The sequence below is a fragment of the Panthera pardus genome, unplaced genomic scaffold (genome assembly GCF_024362965.1).
Source record: "Panthera pardus isolate Hobbes unplaced genomic scaffold, ASM2436296v1 HiC_scaffold_1, whole genome shotgun sequence".
In the NCBI taxonomy this organism is placed as follows: domain Eukaryota; kingdom Metazoa; phylum Chordata; class Mammalia; order Carnivora; family Felidae; genus Panthera; species Panthera pardus.
In genome coordinates, this window is record NW_026526654.1 from 69,843,248 (window position 1) to 69,861,570 (window position 18,323).

General features: G+C 36.1%; 1 long non-coding RNA gene across 4 annotated transcripts in view; it reads left to right on the plus strand.

Moving 5' to 3' along the window:
• The window catches only part of LOC109265975 (uncharacterized), a 38,284-nt gene extending 21,964 nt beyond the window's left edge, over positions 1-16,320 (plus strand). For 3 of the 4 annotated variants that reach the window (XR_002079441.2, XR_002079442.2, XR_002079445.2), the window contains 2 exons: positions 7,886-7,974; positions 13,842-16,320. This is a non-coding gene — a long non-coding RNA (uncharacterized LOC109265975). The remainder of the gene's footprint in view (positions 1-7,885; positions 7,975-13,841) is intronic. The other variant, XR_002079447.2, reaches the window with a different exon arrangement.
• The last annotated feature ends 2,003 nt before the right edge of the window (positions 16,321-18,323 follow it).

The following is an 18,323-nucleotide window of genomic DNA, read 5'->3' on the forward strand; positions in this document are numbered from 1 at the left end:
AAAAGTGGCATTGGAATCAGATCTGAACTCAAATCCTCGTTCTGCCTACTTATTATCTAGGTTACCTTGAAGATATAACCTAACTTGGGCCTCAGTTTTGCCCATCTGTGAGATGGGTAATACCTCATTGAGTTTTTGTGTGTTAAATGAGATAATAAATATGTGAGCACATAACACAGTATCCAACATACAGAAAGTATTCTAATAAATGTTCTACTGTTAGCTACTATGAAGGTACTTCTATATAAATATAGGAATCCAAAGCCATATCTGATTAATGATTAAATGGTGAAATTATTTTATGATATAATCTCCTGTGTACAGAAAATATATCAAACAGATTACAAAAACCCTGAGTTCAGGGAGTATTGAACCTGATCCTTTCCTATTTATCAACGTTTTTTTTTTTTGTGTGTTTTTTTTTTTTATTTATTTTTGGGACAGAGAGAGACAGAGCATGAACGGGGGAGGGGCAGTGAGAGAGGGAGACACAGAATCGGAAACAGGCTCCAGGCTCCGAGCCATCAGCCCAGAGCCCGACGCGGGGCTCGAACTCACGGACCGCGAGATCGTGACCTGGCTGAAGTCGGACGCTCAACCGACTGCGCCACCCAGGCGCCCCGATCCTTTCCTATTTAAAGAAACATGTAGCCTAGCACATTCTAAAATTGAACCGTCTTTAAAGGTGAGTTTCTATTCACGTGGTTCCATAGCCAAGATTTGCTTTGGAAATGGAAATTCACGTTGACCCTGACAGTTTTACATAAAACAAACTCCAGGGGCACCTGGGTAACTCAGTCGGTTACATGTCCAACTTTGGCTCAGGTCATGATCTCCCAGTTTGTGAGTTTGAGGCCCGTGTCAGGCTCTGTGCTGACAGCTCAGAGCTTGGAGCCTGCTTTGGATTCTGTGTCTCCCTCTCTTTCTGTCCCTCCCCTGCTCGCACTCTGTCTTCTCTCTTTCCCTCAAAAATAAACAAACATTAAAAAAATATTTTTAAAACTCCAAATTTAACTTTTAAATAGTTTGAATGACTTGTGCTAATGTATATTTTATATTCTATATTTTTTGAAGCCATGGCCTTTATACAAAGGTACACAGTCAAAAGTTGCAGATACTTATTTTGTTTGTTTTATTTTAAGGCACATAATGTGTATAAATTGGCTAGGAGGACATTCAGTTAAAAATTCGTAACTTCCAGGGGCGCCTGGGTGGCTCAGTCGGCTCAGGTCATGATCTCAAGGTTCATGAGTTCAAGCCCCATATCGTGCTCTCTGCTGTCAGCGTGGAGCCTGCCTCAGATCCTCTGCCCCCTTCTCTTTCTCTGCCTCTCCCCTGCTCCCACTCTCTTTCTCAAAAAATAAACTTAAAAAAAAAATGCAGAACTTCCAATGAGATAATCCAGTAAGAATAAATCTTTCAATTTTATTCATTCATTTTATTATACTCCCTCACTAAGGGGTCAGTCAAAATGAAGAGTCGATATTTAATAAAGGACAGCTTTATCTGACCTGAAGGAAAGAGTTCCAAAGATAGATCACCTTCTTTGAAATTGCTTTGAAATTGATACCTCATCTTAGAGTCAAAGTTCATACATAGCCATTTGATCTTCTTCACTGCATTTCCTCATTAGTCCATTGAGTTTCCATCAATTTCTATATGATGATGACTTACACATGTACAGTAACAGGCCCAACAGCTGCTCAAGAGAGCTTGAGTCCTCTGTCTTCTGGTGACATCCCATTTAGATCTGACAGTAAGTTCATTTTTTTCCCTTCAAGCTATTTCTTCCAAATTTCTTAGTTATTCTTGTTGACAACACAAATTTTCGGACCTTCAAACTTATCTTATGTTCATTTCTTTATTTTCTTATCCTCCCATAGGTAAACAAGTGTTAAATTTGTTACTTCTTATAGTTGCTTCTTTATTATATACTTCAGACCTGTATCTTTTCATTTTTAAAACTGCCCATTTAATCCAAAGCTCTTAAGTGTCTAGTTTGTGTTCTAGGCTCTTGTATTATACTGCATTGCATTACATTGCCTTGCTTGTATTGCATTACAGCCTCTTGGTATTTTCCCTAGTCCCCATCCTGTCTTACCCCTTTTCCCACTAGCATATACAAACTCTGTAGAGAAGTATTGCTAGGTGAATAAAGAACACCTGATTGACTAAAAAAAAGGAATTTAAATAGAATCTCCTTTCAGTGATTCCACCTACAAGGAAAGGAGAAGAACAGAGCCTTCAGGAATTGAATCACAACCTAGACATCTACTGAATGGGAGAGTGTTGCTAGGAAGAGACATTATACATAATAACCACTGGAAAGATAAAAGGAGATATGAAATTCAACTTTTTGCTTTCTTTCCCTTTTTGCTTTTCACATAGTTCAGTTGGGAATCTTTCTAGGTGCAGTATTTATTTTGTTTGTGTTAGTCTGGTCATTATAAAGTTATCTAGGAAGCTAGGAGAGCTGACCAGCAGAAGGGAAAAAAAGCAGTCTATTCTGACTACACTGACCAAAGGAGTTCAATTCATACCAAACATCTTTCTCCCACTTAGAAAACATCCTAGCATTTAAGGCCTTCTACTATAAGCCCATTACTAGTTCTTTTCCTTTCTCTTTCATTTCTCTCTGCTCTCATATTTGTGTCGACTGTTCCTATCCAGTTGTCACGCCTTGGACATGCAGTTCCTGGGCCTGCCCTGCAGTAGTTCTGCGGACTGCTCTATCTCTAGTGCCTTCAACAGTGCCTAGCACGTAGCACACAGTGAGCACTCAATACGTGTTGGATGAACGAATCAATGGTTGGTTATCTTTTCCCTCTGGCAATCCAAATCCACTACAGCTTTAAAAACTCTGCATGAAATTTGCCTATTCCGGTAAACTTCTATCCATTATCAATCTAGTTTTTAAATCACTTCATTTTCCATATCCCCTTAGCAATTATTTATAGTTTGCATTTGATTCATATACTTACTATGTTTCTTTTCAAACACTCCCACATCCTTTTTACCTATGTTATATTTTCAATTAAAATGTATCAAATTTTACATATTGGAAATGCTGCTCGACAGTGCCTCATGTGCTGTAGAAAGCAAGACACTTGATAGGTGGGCCGGCTACCTCCTTAAAAGGAGGACATTCTCTAGATCATTGTGATCATCCTTGAAAGGGAGTTTAGATACATAGATAAGTTCTGTTTTTTTGCTATTTCACTATATATTGTGTGACCTTGAGTAAAATCATTCCTTCAGTGCTTAGTTTAAGAACAAATTAAGAAACTGTTTCCAAAGCAAAAACATTTTAAAGTTACGGAAGAATCTACATGTTGGTACATTTCTCCAGAAATATTTAATGTAATATAAAAGTTCTAGCTGGTCAGGACACCTGGGTGGCTTAGTCGGTTAAGCATCTGACTTCAGTTCAGGTCATGATCTCATGGTTCATGAGTTCGAGCCCCGCATTGGGCTTGCTGCTGTCAGCACAGAGCCTGCTTTGGATTCTTTGTCCCCCCCACCCCCCCACCCCCCGCCGCCCATCCCCTACTTTCACTCAAAATAAATAAATAAACTTAAAAAAAAAAAGTTCTGGCTGGTCAATTTGAATCTTTTCTTGTAATTTCCATAGAGATGTCCATGCAGCAAAGAAACTGAAACAGTATTATGTAGAAAATATCACCAACCATAGAAAGACCCCTAATGTCTTCATTGAGAAGAACCAGAGATAACATCCTGATTTTTGCAGTACTCAAGCTACTCCTTAGTTGTCTCATGAAGGAATTAATGTAGTGGAACACATTCAAGGAATTGCTGAGGTCAGAATAAGAATGTGGAAAGTGAAGTGATGAATCACTGGATTCTACTCCTGAAACCAATACTACACTGTATGCTAACTAACTTAATTTAAATAAATTAAAAAAACAAAATGAGATACCTTAAAAAAATGTACAAAGTGTAAGAGTATTTTCTATAATGGATTTTTGAAGAGTTAAATTAAGAGTCATATACTCTCTGGCCTCTTTCCCCATCTACACTGTCTTCTGGCAATAATAAATTTGGGCAACCTATACAAAACAATTTCTAAGGACGCAGTAGCAGTTTTTGCGTCATTCCCATTTCCTCCTCTGTAAAAGAGGGTTAATCAGACATTAACATGAAAATATGGGGGGAAGAAAAATACCAAACCAAAGAACTGAGTTTTAGTTCTACTGACATTTATATATCACACTTCCTGTTTATGATTTCAGAAACGCAGCCATGCAGTGCTTCTATTAAAAACTGAGTGATTAAGAACAGTTTCAGGGTTACAGTGACAACTTATCCAAAGGAAAAAAAACTCACTAAACTTACTATTGCCTTCATCGGTGGAATTGCTATCTTTGTTGTGTAAAAAGTTAAATATTTTTCAAACATTATTTACTAATAGTGTAATTAAAGGGGAGCTTGGTGGTCTTTTGTCCCTAAAACAAGTAATTAGACATGAGTCTTCGTTCTAAATTTGACTAATTAATGGAATAGGAAAACCAAACCAACCCCCAACTAATATATACCTATAGGTATGTATAGGTGCAAGTATGTATATATATACGTATGTATATATACGTATACGTATATATATACGTGTATGTATATATACGTATATATACGTATACGTATATATACATACGTATATATATATATATATATAATAATTGCAAAAATTTGCTTTTTTCCCCTCCGTTTTAGATTTCAGCTGCCAGTTGGTTATTGTTAGGCAGTAATTAACAGTCCCACCTGCAGGAGGGAAAGGGTAGAGGTGAATGCAATTCTTAAAGCCCCGTTCTTTCACGGTTTGTTCTGTCTGAAGGTAATCATGTGTTTATTTTTTAGTGTCTACTTCAGATTTTGTGTGTGGAGGTGTGTGTGTGCGCAGAGAGAGAGCACTCAAGTGAGCAGTAACTCTTCCTAGACATCCAAATCCATGTTCTCATTTCTTGTTGGCCACAAAGATAAACTTGTTCCCAGCTTCCCTTGCAGTTGGGTGTAGGCATGTGACCAAGTTAGAGCCAATGGAATAAGAACAGCAGTTCTGTGTACTACATTTTAGTCTCCTAAAAATACTTGCCTTCTAACAGACTCTCATAGACAAGACCCTCCAGGAGGCCTTGGAAGTTTGGTACTGAAAGCCTAGTTACTGGAAAACCTTGGAAACTAAGTACTGAACTACTTGTCTATTTTAGCAAGAAACTTGTTTATTTTAGCAAATATAATTGGAGCCATTATACATTTGGGTGTTGATCTGTTATGGCAATTAGCCTACCCTAATTAATGTGATACATAAAACTTGTATTTACAGTGTCCCTTTGATGCATGACTCCAGCGGGTGGGCACTATTTACATTGTAATGTATGTAAATGGCATTTCCTGAAGCAGGATTAAGAAGCTACAGGTATAGATAAATATGGATATCCATATGAAAAAAAAAAAAAAAATATATATATATATATATATATAAAATAAAATAAATTTTCACCCTAGGAGTTAAGCAATACTTAGTTCTGCCAAACTAACTCCAACTTCTCTCTTGGATTTTACTGCACACAAGCATCGCTTTGTGATTGATGATGAGGGAAAATGTATACTTAGGATACAAATCAGATCTCTTTCTTAGATTTGTTCAACTGTTACTATATAGTGTTCTTATAACCTAATAAATACCTCTGGTATGCATTAGGCTGAAAGAGTGTTAGGATCCCCTGCCTACCCCCACCCACTCCAAGCTTACTGCTATGAGTAACAAAAACTTTTCTGATTTACTTTTCTCATTTGTAAGACGAGAGTTGGATTGTGTAACCTCAAAGGTCCTGTCACTAAAATTCTATTGATGACTGTAATGTCCATAGCTATTGGTAGAAACAATCATTCATGTGAGTATTGGTTTGGATTCCAAATTCATTCTACAGAGATCGTTAAAAGTAACTTGAAGTTTTGAAAAAAGGTATGTAAGTTGCACCAGTTCACAAAGACGCACATCAGAAGTTTCACTCTTCTCCTGAACAAAAACTATTAAGTTGAAAAGGTGTTTAACTCAGAACATTTTTTAGGGTAGTTTTAAAGCAGTGTGTCACCTGATCCCTTTGCTCATGGGGGGAGAAGTACCAACACTAGTGCAGAATGTGAGATCTACTGAAATAATGTACCATATTGCAAAAAAAAAAAAAAAAAAAAAAAGTAGAAAACTAAATAGCAGATTGTGTAGTTGTTCACTGAATTTAATAGTTACAAGTTTAAATTTTATTTCTCCTAATTGTATATTTGTGTTCCAATGTTTCAGCGTAACCATTAATATTATAGCAAGCTCAGAATCATGGCAATATCACCAAAGTCATAGTTACCTTTGTCATAGTTAACACACTAAATCACATTTTTGGTGTAGCTAACAGAAATGAATATTTATTTGCCTATTTGTCTGCTGTTGGGGCTTTAATCTCATGGATTTCAACTATGGGTAAAGCGAAAATATACATCATCCAGACTTGATGCAGGCACGGGATTGGCTTTAATTCATTCTTTTACTGCAGGAGAGCTGCAGAAATATGGACCTCACTCAGGGATGATACTGTTTTAGAAAGGAGAAAGAACAGGCTCTGTAACATTGTCCAAAGTGGAGTTTTTTTATATTATCAGAAAGCCATATATAGGCTGGAATAGATAAGAAGAAGGAATCAGAGTGATTTTTTTTTTTCCACACAAAAGGAATAAAACGAGAAAGCCTATAATAGTATTTATTTTGGGTACTAGGAGACAAGTATAGATTCTAAAATATCCTTTACAATACTGCAGAAATTGGGAAAAAAAAATCTTCAGAATGAGGGCACGGATAAATACATTTTGGTATATATCCCTATGTTGGAATGCTATGCAGATATTAAAAACGTGTTTTTTTTTTTTAATTTTTTTTAACGTTTTTTATTTATTTTTGAGACAGGGAGAGACAGAGCATGAACAGGGGAGGGTCAGACAGAGGGAGACACAGAATCCGAAACAGGCTCCAGGCTCTGAGCTGTCAGCACAGAGCCCGACGCGGGGCTCGAACTCACGGACCGCGAGATCATGACCTGAGCCGAAGTCGGCCGCTTAACCGACTGAGCCACCCAGGCGCCCCAAAACATGTCTTAAAAAATATTCAATAACATGAAAAAATGTTCATTATAAACATTTATTCTTACTAAATCCTTTATTCTTACTAAACAGGGATCAGTCTTATTCTTTCCAACCTCTGTCCTCTTTCTGCCGTTTCCTCTCCATCCCCAGGATAAATAGGAGCACAATGGAAGAAATGTTTAACACAGAGACACACGGATTGTGATATTTAGAGCCTGAAGTGATTTTAGAGATAATTTAGTTAAAATCCATCAGTTTGCAAAGGAAATGGGCACTCTCAAAAATGAAATGTTTCATCTAAGGTTTCAATTCTTTTAGTATTATCACTTGCTAAAACTTAGGGTTTCTTACTCCCCAAATTGGGAATGTTTCACTTTCTACTTCAACATTGCTATATCAGAGATTGGGTCAGACCAGAGTAAAGAGAGTAATAAAGGGAAGGCCAAATTCTAGATACTCTTTCTAGTCTATCCTTTCTTTTGGAGGGGGAAGTACTGGTTACAAGGGGATGACAATGACCAGTCATAAAAGAGCTATAGGGTATCTGGATGTAGAGATGTCTATATTTCCTAATAATTGAAAATCTTTAATGTTTTTCTTAATACAACTTTAAAAATTCTTGGGGTAGAACCCAAATCATTTCTTTTTCTCACTTAAGTAATATTGGTAATGAAAGTGACTAGATTATAGTTTAGGACTATTTATTTATTCATTTGCTTTTGTCTATCTCTTCCACTAGAATGTATCTTATAGGAGGAAGATCTTTTTTCAGTTGACTCCAGTGCCTAGCAAATGTTTGATACACAAAAGATGTTTAATAAGAATTTGGTGAGTGAATTAATAAAGCAGTAATCCTTTATTTACTTAGACTAGATTTCTTCTGGATATTTTCCTCAAGTTTTGCAATCCTATCACCAGTCTAAATCAGTTTTAGAATTAGGTAAATCTGCTCTGTTCATATGCTCTGTATTTCAGTCTTGCACAGTAGAACTGTTTTGTAATATTAATTTAGGCGCTGTTAAAACTCTTGTGCCAAGTTTACTTAGTTTGGGAATGATGTTGGCCTGCAGTTTTATTTAACTGAGCCATGGAGGTGCCCCGGCCTGCAATTTTTTTTAGATTTCCATCCACAGATGAAAGTGTACATTTATACCATGAATTAGTGATATACATGTGATGTACAAGTCAGGAGGCAACACTGTTGGGTGAGTATATTTGAAAATAGGAAAAAAGAGATTGTGATGCCTTGAAAAATAGCATTAGGCCAAAATAAGTATATATTTAAACTTACATCCTCAAATTAAGTATAAGTTTTGAACCTGACAAAAACAAGTAGATATTTTGAAGAGTGGATTTTTCCTTAAAGTAAGATATTAAAACCAAAACACTAAACCCAAACTTAAATATTAATCTCAATTTTATTTTTTTAATTAAAAAAAATGTTTATTTTTGAGAGAGACCAAGTGTTGGGGGGGGGAGGGGCAGAGAGTTAGGGAGACACAGAATCCGAAGCAGGCTCCAGGCTCTGAGCTGTCAGGTCCAACTCAAGAACGGTGAGATCATGAAGTTAGACGCTTAACGAGCTGACCCACCCACATGCCTCATCTCAATTTTAAAAGTTACCCCACATAAAATTTTCTCCTTAGATTTATTTTCAATATAAAACTGTGTAGGAAATTAATTAAAAGATTTTTTTACAGCAAGGGGCGCCTGGGTGGCTCAGTTGGTTAAGCGTCCGACTTTAGCTGGGTCATGATCTCACAGCTTGTGAGTTCAAGCCCCACGTGGGGTTCTGTGCTACAGCTCAGAGCCTGGAGCCTGCTTCAAATTCTGTGCCTCCCTCTCCCTCGGCCCCTCCCCTGCTCATGCTCTGTCTTTCCCTCTTAGAAATAAGTAAACATTAAAAAAATAAAAAAAATAAAAAGATTTTTTTTACAGCAAATGTTTTACCATATGAAGAAGTTTAAAACTATTGGCCTTTTAGCTCACTTCTAGGAATTTATCCTAATTTAGGAAATAATCTGAAATGCTAAAACAGATGTAAGTATAAAAAAGTTCATAGTAATATTACTCATAAGAAACTAAGGAAAATAGTTTAAATGACCACTTAAAGGAAATACTACTCAAGGAACATTATACAGCCATTGAAAATATTTTTGAAAGAGTTTTAAATAATTTGAGGAAACATTTGTGATATAGTGTTAGGAAAAAAGGAAGTGTACTCAAATAGTTTAAACTTCATAAACTACATGGAACTAGGACAATCTCAATAGTCAGTTGCCTGTAAATAAAAGAATTATTGGTTTTTTTCTGCTGTCCTTTACAAAAGGTGTTTCCTTTACTTATTTTATTTAAACATATTTTCAGGGGCGCCTGGGTGGCTCAGTCGGTTAAGTGGCTGACGTCGGCTCAGGTCATGATCTCACGGTCTGTGAGTTCGAGCCCCGTGTCGGGCTCTGTGCTGACAGCTCAGAGCCTGGAGCCTGTTTCAGATTCTGTGTCTCCCTCTCTCTGACCCTCCCCCATTCATGCTCTGTCTCTCTCTGTCTCAAAAATAAAATAGACGTTAAAAAAAAAAATTTAAACATATTTTCAAAATTTTCTTCACTTACATGTACTACTTTTCTAATCAGAAAAATCCATTACTTGTCATAGATATGTGTTCATGTCCCAGTGATATGTTTTCAGTGTCATGTCAATATAAATATTGTTGAACAATAGAAAAGTTTGATATCATATAAATCCAAATAGTGGAGTTTCCAAAAAAAAAAAATACTGATACATATCCTATAACTTGTAAAATTATAATGGTTTAATATAGTTTAGTAATGATTTTAACATAGCAGGCTCTCAGCATGTTTGTGGATGATGGAGATAGAGAAGGTGCACCTCAATTTACCAAGTTCCTGGAATCTGTCAGTTAGCTAGTACCTTTCCCACCAAGAGTTTAATCATACAGTATAGTGTCAAAAAGCTGTCCATAAAATTGCTCTTAGTTTGTGTGGTATACTTTTGCAAACTATTACTTTCTACTTCAAAAAGAACAGTCTCTTATGTGCTAAATTTTTAAAAAAATGTTTGTTTTTGAGAGAGACACAGTGTGAGTGGGGGAGGGGCAGAGAGAAAGGGAGACACACAATAATCTGAAGCAGGCTCCAGGCTCTGAACTGTGAGAACAGGGCTCCATCTCATGACCTGAGCTAAAATCAAGAGATGCTTAACCAACTGAACCACCCAGGTGCCCCTCTTATGTACTAATTTTTTATAACCACAGAAGAGAGAAAAATTTGTTCTTACCTTGTTTATTTTGGTCAGCTGTAAGCTTCAGGTAAGACTCTGTGATCTGACATCATCAGTAAAAAAGGTTTCTTGTGGAAATAACTGGCAACAGTACTTACCCTGTAGGCTTGTTACAAGTTTTAGAGATCATGTATGTAAAGTCCCTATCAAGTGCATTGCACATTGGCATTTAGTAAATGGTGGCTATTATGACAATATATAATATTACTATGACATCTTACTGTTATATTCCTATATAGAGGGTGAGTTGAAAAAATATGAATTATAATCTATTTTAAAACATTAATCTAGTCTTCCAGATAAAGATGGGGAGTAAGGGAAGAGCACAAAATTTCTCTCTCCAAATATCTTACAATACAGGAAAAACAAACAACAGTAAAAACTCCTTTAAAAAAAAAAATGTCTACAACCTAAGCCAATGAAGGCCAAAATAATACTATTATTTGAAAACAAATACATTTGGAATTTCAAGAAATGAAATACGGTTGGAAATCAGATTGTCAACAAAAGGCAAGACTGGCAATCCCAGCACATTCCCTGAGTCAATTCATTCTTCTTTTCTCCTAGATGATCATGCCTCATCTCTGAGAAGAGATGATATAAACAGTTTCAATATGATATATTGTTTATCCAGTTCTAGGGGGTAGTGGCTGCTTCCTGAAGTTACTCTTATTTTCACTACTCCCTTTTTGCATTTTCAGTTCTATAGCACCTATCTGACCAATTCTTTGTACTCAGTTTTTGCTGTTGAAATTCTTAACAGCAACCAGAACAACTCCTCTTAAGTATATACATCATCTCCCTGCTCCTCATCAGACTTGGAACAAAATTCAGTCTCCTCACTAGGGCCTACAACCCTTTTTGTGAGCTGGCCTGTCCATTTCTCTAGTCTCGTCTCTCACCACTTTCTGGCTCTAATTGGCTCTGATCATTCTGTCTTGAACACACCACTTTCCCACTTACAGGGCCTTTGTACTTACTCTTTTCTGCCTCTGGATTGCCCAGGTCTTCCCCTGACTTACGCCTAACTTCATTCAGATCTCTTCTCAGATGTCATCTTAGAGAGACCTGCTGTCATGCTCCATTTAAAATGCACAATTCCTTCCCCCATTCCTCCCAATTTCCTACCTGGTGTTGTTCTTATTACTACCTGACACTGTTTTAAGTTTATTTCTCCCTCCCCTATCCTTAACTAAAAGCTCTTCATAAATGTAGGAATATGTTCTTATTTTCCACTAGTGCTGGCACTCAATACATTCTAGTTGATAAATGCATTTAATAAATTGTAGTCAATGTAGAGGAAAAGGAGAACAAAGTAATTGCAAAGAAGATCATATGTAAGTGAGACAAAGATAACATAAAGCCTGATTCATCTCCCTGAGTACATAATGCAACAAGTGAATCAGAACAAGCACTGTAAAGATGTAACAGAAGAGAATTTCCACAAAATAATGAAAAGAACTGAATCTGCAGAAAAATATTAGACACATAATATTCAGTATTGAGGCATTTTCTGGTTAAGCTACTAACCATAAAGAATGAAGGAAAACCTTTTCAGACCTCGAGGAGACAACTAAATAACTTATCAAGAGGGAGGAAATCATGCTGGCCTTAGACTTCCTCTAAGCAATATTCAAAGTCAGAAAACAAAGGAAAAATGTCTGCAGTTTTAAGGCAAAGCCAGCACAACCCCAAACTATTATATCTAAATAAGTGTCATTTGAGAATTGATGAAAAGACCAACACAAGCATCCTTGGATCCATATAGAAGAAAACCCCAAAATTACTTAGTGAAGGGCAGATAACTGATGAATCAAAATTCAGTAACTAAGATACTGAGAACCAAGGCATATTGTGAGCACGGGATTAAAATGCAAATCAAGACCAAATGATCAAAGAAATTAGGATTATAAAACAAATAGACATTAAAACCTCAACTTTGTAAAAATAATGATGTAATGATGTAAAAATATATTTTTCATAGCAGAGTCTATTAGCATTTCTAAATTTGAAACATATAAAAGTCTCCAGACTCTTTTTTAAACTTCAGATATTTTAAGAAATAAAATCTCTTGTAGTAAAGAAACATTTTTCTAAAAGTTCAGCAAGTACTTCAGTTTATCTTACCACTTCCAAATTAAAAATTTTAATTTAATGCTTTTAACTTAAATGTAAAGTACATATTCTGATCTTAAATAGATTATCTTATTTGTATAAATGCATAGAAATATGCCTAACATGATATTCATTTAAAATTGATAGTAAAATCTGGGATCTGATATTTAAAAACCTTCCTGTAACTTTCTACATTAAGTTATTTATCAGTGAACATGTATTATTTTTATGAAACTAACAACACTATTACCCATAACAATGTGAATATACTTAATACTGCTGAACTGTACATTTAAAAATGGTTAAGATGGTAAATTTTAATTGCTATGTCTTTAACCACAAAATTTAAAAATAAATATTAAAAATACTGTTAAAAAACTTATAAAATAGATCTAGCCAAGGGGCACCTGGGTGGCTCAATTGGTTAGGCGTCTGACTTCGGCTCAGGTCACGATCTTGCAATTCGTGAGTTCAAGCCCCATGTCAGGCTTTGTGCTGACAGCTCTGAGCCTGGAGCCTCCTTTGAATTCTGTGTCTCCCTCTCTCTCTGCCCCTCCTCCGCTCACACTGTCTTTCTCTGTCTCTCAAAAATGAATAAATTTTTTAAAAAATTTAATAAAATAGATCTAGCCATTATAGCTTTATAGATGGATTATGACTATGCTAAATTTTTCTTAAATCAACTTTTCCATCAAAGGTAACCCGTCAAATTACACCATTCACATAATACTCTGTACTTCCTGCCTATACCTTATCTAATTTAATTTTAGAAAACATTGTTATAAGTATGTAAAATGAAGAATACTTATAAAGAGTAATATGTTGATACTTTATTAAATATCCTAGTGTTACATAAGAATGTAAATATGTCATTTGATTTATGTATTTTGGAGGAAATCTTTTAATGATTTTTTTCTGATTGTTAAAATAATTTGTGCTCATTTTAGAAAATATGGGAAAGAAAAATTACCATAACCACATATAATGCACTATGCTGTATTTTTACCCATCCTTTTACTATGCATATAAATGAATACATCTTCAAATAAATGAGGAGAGATAGTTTTATAGCCTAAAAAATTGAACTGTACATTAAATTTAAATATTAGTATTTTTCTGCATTAAGACTTTTAGTGATTGCATAATATTCCATTAGATTGATATACCATGGCTCATTTAACCACTCCTTTACTGTTGAATATTCAGATTGTTTCCTCTGTATAGATGCTGTACTGAATATATATATAAGTCTTTGACTTTGTATTTGATTATTTCTTTAGGATTGGTTCCTGGAAGTGGAACTACTATATCAAAGATTTGGACATTTTTAAGACCCCAGAAAGGTAATATAGTAATAAATGCGACTGTAAGTTTTAACACATTCTTAGCTACACTAGTTATTAACACTTGAATTTTCAATCTTTGTCAGTCTGATAATAGGGAGACTCATTGTGTAATTTGATAAAATTGCATTTTTGCTCATATATTCATATTAATAACTTAACTACCTCAAGGACTTAATATTCTTTGTCTTTTCCATGATGCTTACTCAGCTGGTGAAGAAATGTATTTTTTATTGACTTTGGCAGTATTTCTTTTAAAATAAATTATATTTTGAACACATAGAAAGGTGAAGAAAAATAGCATAAGGAAGGATCCAGATTTATTTTACTTAGTAAAAAAAGGTAAGATTGTATTTAATTATTAATGTAGTGGTAAATAGAACATTATTACTAGAAGCTAGCAATATCATATTTTATTTATTGAATTTATTTCTTTATTGAAATCATACTGAATTTATTGCTTAATGTGCCATTTTCACTACAGCACTTTCCAAAATGCTTACTAAATGCTTAGCTTATAAGATTAAGAAAAACATTCACTAGATAACTACTTTGAAATAATTGCCCCAACCCTGCTTTCATTCACGATGCCTAGAAATAGACTTGCCTACTTTAATTTTCTTTCATGTTGTTATTACTATGAAGTCATTCTATAGATAGGGTAATAAGCATTCTGGCATAAAGAAAAATAGCATCTGTACAACGATATGGCACAGTTTGGTTGGGGCTGTTCCTCCTTCAGAACTTCATTACATAATTTGAAAGTGTTTACTTAAGCTCCTTTGGGCTGCCTCCATGGTAGCTATGAAGTCACAGAATTAGGACCAGTTTGGGGCCTGATAACAACGTCTGTTAGTTTAATGTGAACACTGTGTCAATTTTTTTTTTTATCATTGCTGTATAAGAAACTTTAAAAACAAAGATATACTTAATTCATTTCATTTTTTAAAACAAGTATGCTTCTTCAAAAATCATTAATACACAAAACAAGGGATTCATAAATGTATGTTTGCTCATTGTCTAGGTGTATTTATTTTAAAATCTGTATTCCATACCATGAATTCACAGTATGATTTTGACTCAGTATAATTATAAATAATTATGCAAAATTACCAAAATGTGTAGAGGTATTAGACAGCCTTTAGGAGAGTATGAATTATTAAAATTCTATTTCTACACCAAGACCACTATTTCTATCTCTAAGTCACAAAAGAAATCTAAGAGAACATCATAGATGTATAAATTATAATAATATCAGCTTTAGGAGAATTTAAAAAGATACCAGGTTATAAGAAAAAATTATTTTCTCTTGATTACTCAAAGAAAGGTAATATTTTCAGTTCCTGAGAGAGAGAACTCTTGTTCCTTGGCCAACCAAATAACTAGGTGTATTGGTTTTAAAGAAAAATATTGCAATATACATTGTAAACGTGGAAGAAGAATCATTTAAATTTTGTATTGTAATAATCAAATGGTATATCACCTTCAAGGCAACGTGAAAATTTTTTATAAAATACCTAAAATCTCAACCATCCCTTTAGAATTACTGAGTTTTATGAATAAACAAGCCTAAGTCACGATCCTGTTATCTAAAAGCATATAGACCTCTTAAAGAAATGTCATTTTGTTTTAATTATGTAACATGAATTTATTATAAAATTACTTGTTGGAATAATCTCTGTAGCATTTTGCTTTTTAACTAACTTTGAGAAGTTAAACTGATGGCCTTGCCAATGATCTAGTGAGGTACAAAGTCAGGGATAATTCAGGGAAGAAACAGAAAAAACCTTTAGGACCTGATCATCACTCTGGAGGTATAGCCACTCTAGGGGTCCTACGTGGATTGGGAGAGAGGGGTTTCTGTGTATAGGCGGCCTGATCTGGAGGGGGAGGATGGACAAGGGGGAGAAGAGGGAAAGATTATGAGACAAACTGCCTACTCAGATTGGTTTAGGTTTAGCTTTGCTGTAACAATGAAATGTGGTGGGGTTTTTTTGTTTATTTATTTTGATAGCGAGCGAGCGAGTGCATGTGCATATGGTATGATCAGGGAAGGGGCAGAGAGAGAGAGAAGTAGAGAGAGAATCCCAGGCAGGTTCTGCATTCTGAGCCTGGAGCCCAACATGGGGCTCCTTCTCATGAAGCATGAGATCATGATCTGAGTTGAAATCAAGTCAGACACTTAACCCACTGAGCCACGCTGGTGCCCCTGAAATGTTTGGGTTTTTATATGTCATTCTCATATCAAAAGAGGATGATTGTTTGGTTTCTTATGTTTAAATATTTTTAATATACGATACATTGTTTATAAATCTGTTTATCGGAAGTTAATATGTGTGGTGATTTTAAACTAAATATTGCCAATTCTTTGACACGCCTTCATTAAAGGATCAGAGTCTAATTCCCCTGTCTAGAATATGGATGGCCTTAGTGATTTTTCTCTAACAAACATAATGTGATAGATATAATGCTGCATGACTAGTTAGGTCATACAGCTTCATCTGGCTCTCTGTCTTAGGACACTTGGAACCCAGGAACCCTGTTGTGAGAAAGCCAAAAACAGAAGGACAGGCCATTGTGTAGGTGTTCTGACCTGATAATCCCAGCTAAGGTCCCAGTCATCAGTGCGTACTAATCACTAGACATGCAAATGAACAAGCCTTCAGATGATACAAACCTCTGGCCTATGAGCTGCTCAAGATGAGGCCAGGTGCATTAGAAACAATCTATCCCTGCAGAGCACTACCCAGATCCCATGTTCATGAGAATGCTGTTTTAAACCACTAAGTTTTGGGGTGGTTTGTTAAGCATTTGAATCCCTGTTTCTAGGGACTAGCTCTAGCTCAGGTTAGCTGTAACAAGTAGGAAGGAAATGGAGGAAGCAAAAGAAAATGTCCTCCCCCCCCCCCCCCACTTTTCCTCATTTCCTTAGATTGAAAATCTTAGCACCTCCTAGTACTAATTGTTGGCAATTAAGTATAGTTTTGAAGTGCCATTAGGAACAAAAAAACACGATAAGGGGGACCTGGTCTATCTATCTAAACTCTTCCTTGAAGGCTTAGTGTCTGAGCAGGAAAAAGAGAAAGCTTGAGTCTATTTCTCCTTTTCTTCTCCCCTAAGTATACCTAGTTTCAAAAAGGAGGGGAAAGCAAGATTTAATCATTTCTTGCCCTCATCTCTCTTCTGAATTCAAATCTTTTAAAGGTGATTTTTTTTTCCCCACTAAATGACTACACAGACACTTCAATCTTATGAAGGGACCAAACCTACAACATATTTGCATTCCTTATCAAGGAAGCAGGATTTACTGACCAAAGTGATACACTAAGGATACCACTCTGTCTTCAGTCACTCATCACTGTCCTTGAAAGGTTCCTCAGGCTCCTCTCCTTCTAAATGTGGACACTCCCTAGGGTTCTCTTTTCAGACCTCTTCTCACTTGACACAATTTCTGGTCCGTCTTACACATTCCCATAACTTTAGTTACCACCTACATTTTAATGACTCTAGAGAGCCAGACTTTACTGCCAACCCTGATGGGATAGTTCCCTGATAGCTGCAATTCTACACAGAAAAAACAGGGTTCCTCCTCCTGAACCTGAGGTCCACTCCTCCTCCTAGTCTACACACTAGAGCAGAAACCTGGGGATCCCCTGTCTTTGCCCCACACAACCAGTTTTCCATTCCACCAATTCATTACTTTTCTCGAATCCCTCTTCTCTCTAGCCCCACTGTCATTAGGTACACAGCAGTGGTCCCAATCCATGCTTACTTCCATCACAGGCTGTTTTACATTCCATCTTCAAGTTCCAGCACCCCAACCAATGTAATCTTTTCACACCTGACCACGCACTTCCATTAAAATATCCTATCTTTGTTCTCCCTTTCCTATAGCTGTTAATCTTGAGGCCCAATAGTCCTTTACTCACAAACCCCTTGACAATGTATTCAAAATTGTAGTATAGGTCTATAGGTACGTTTTTATGGAGAGAGGCCATATTCCTTTCCATAGGTTCTCAAAAGGATATGTGTCTGCAAAAAGGTTAAAAACTTGAAGGTCTCAGGCTAAAGTCTGAACCCCTGGTCTTTGTTCAGCTTCCTTTCTCATGCCCATCTTCCCTCCCCTCTTGTCCCATGCTTCTCCCTCTGTAGTTCCAGGCCTTTGTACATGCTGCTTTACTTGCTCACCTTGGGAAGCCCTTTCCTTTCGTAGCTGGCCTAACTTTTGCCATCCATGAAACCACCTTCTTTCTTTTGAGAAACATCTCAGGTCACACTACCTACAGAAAACTGTGCAGGGAGGGCTAGCCCAGCTGGGTGTCAACTGTTGGCTCCCTGAAGCCAGCCTAGCAATTGCTCTTTTTTAGCATTTACCCCCTGGATTTCCAAACCGGAAAGATGGTGGTGGGAGTGGGGGGG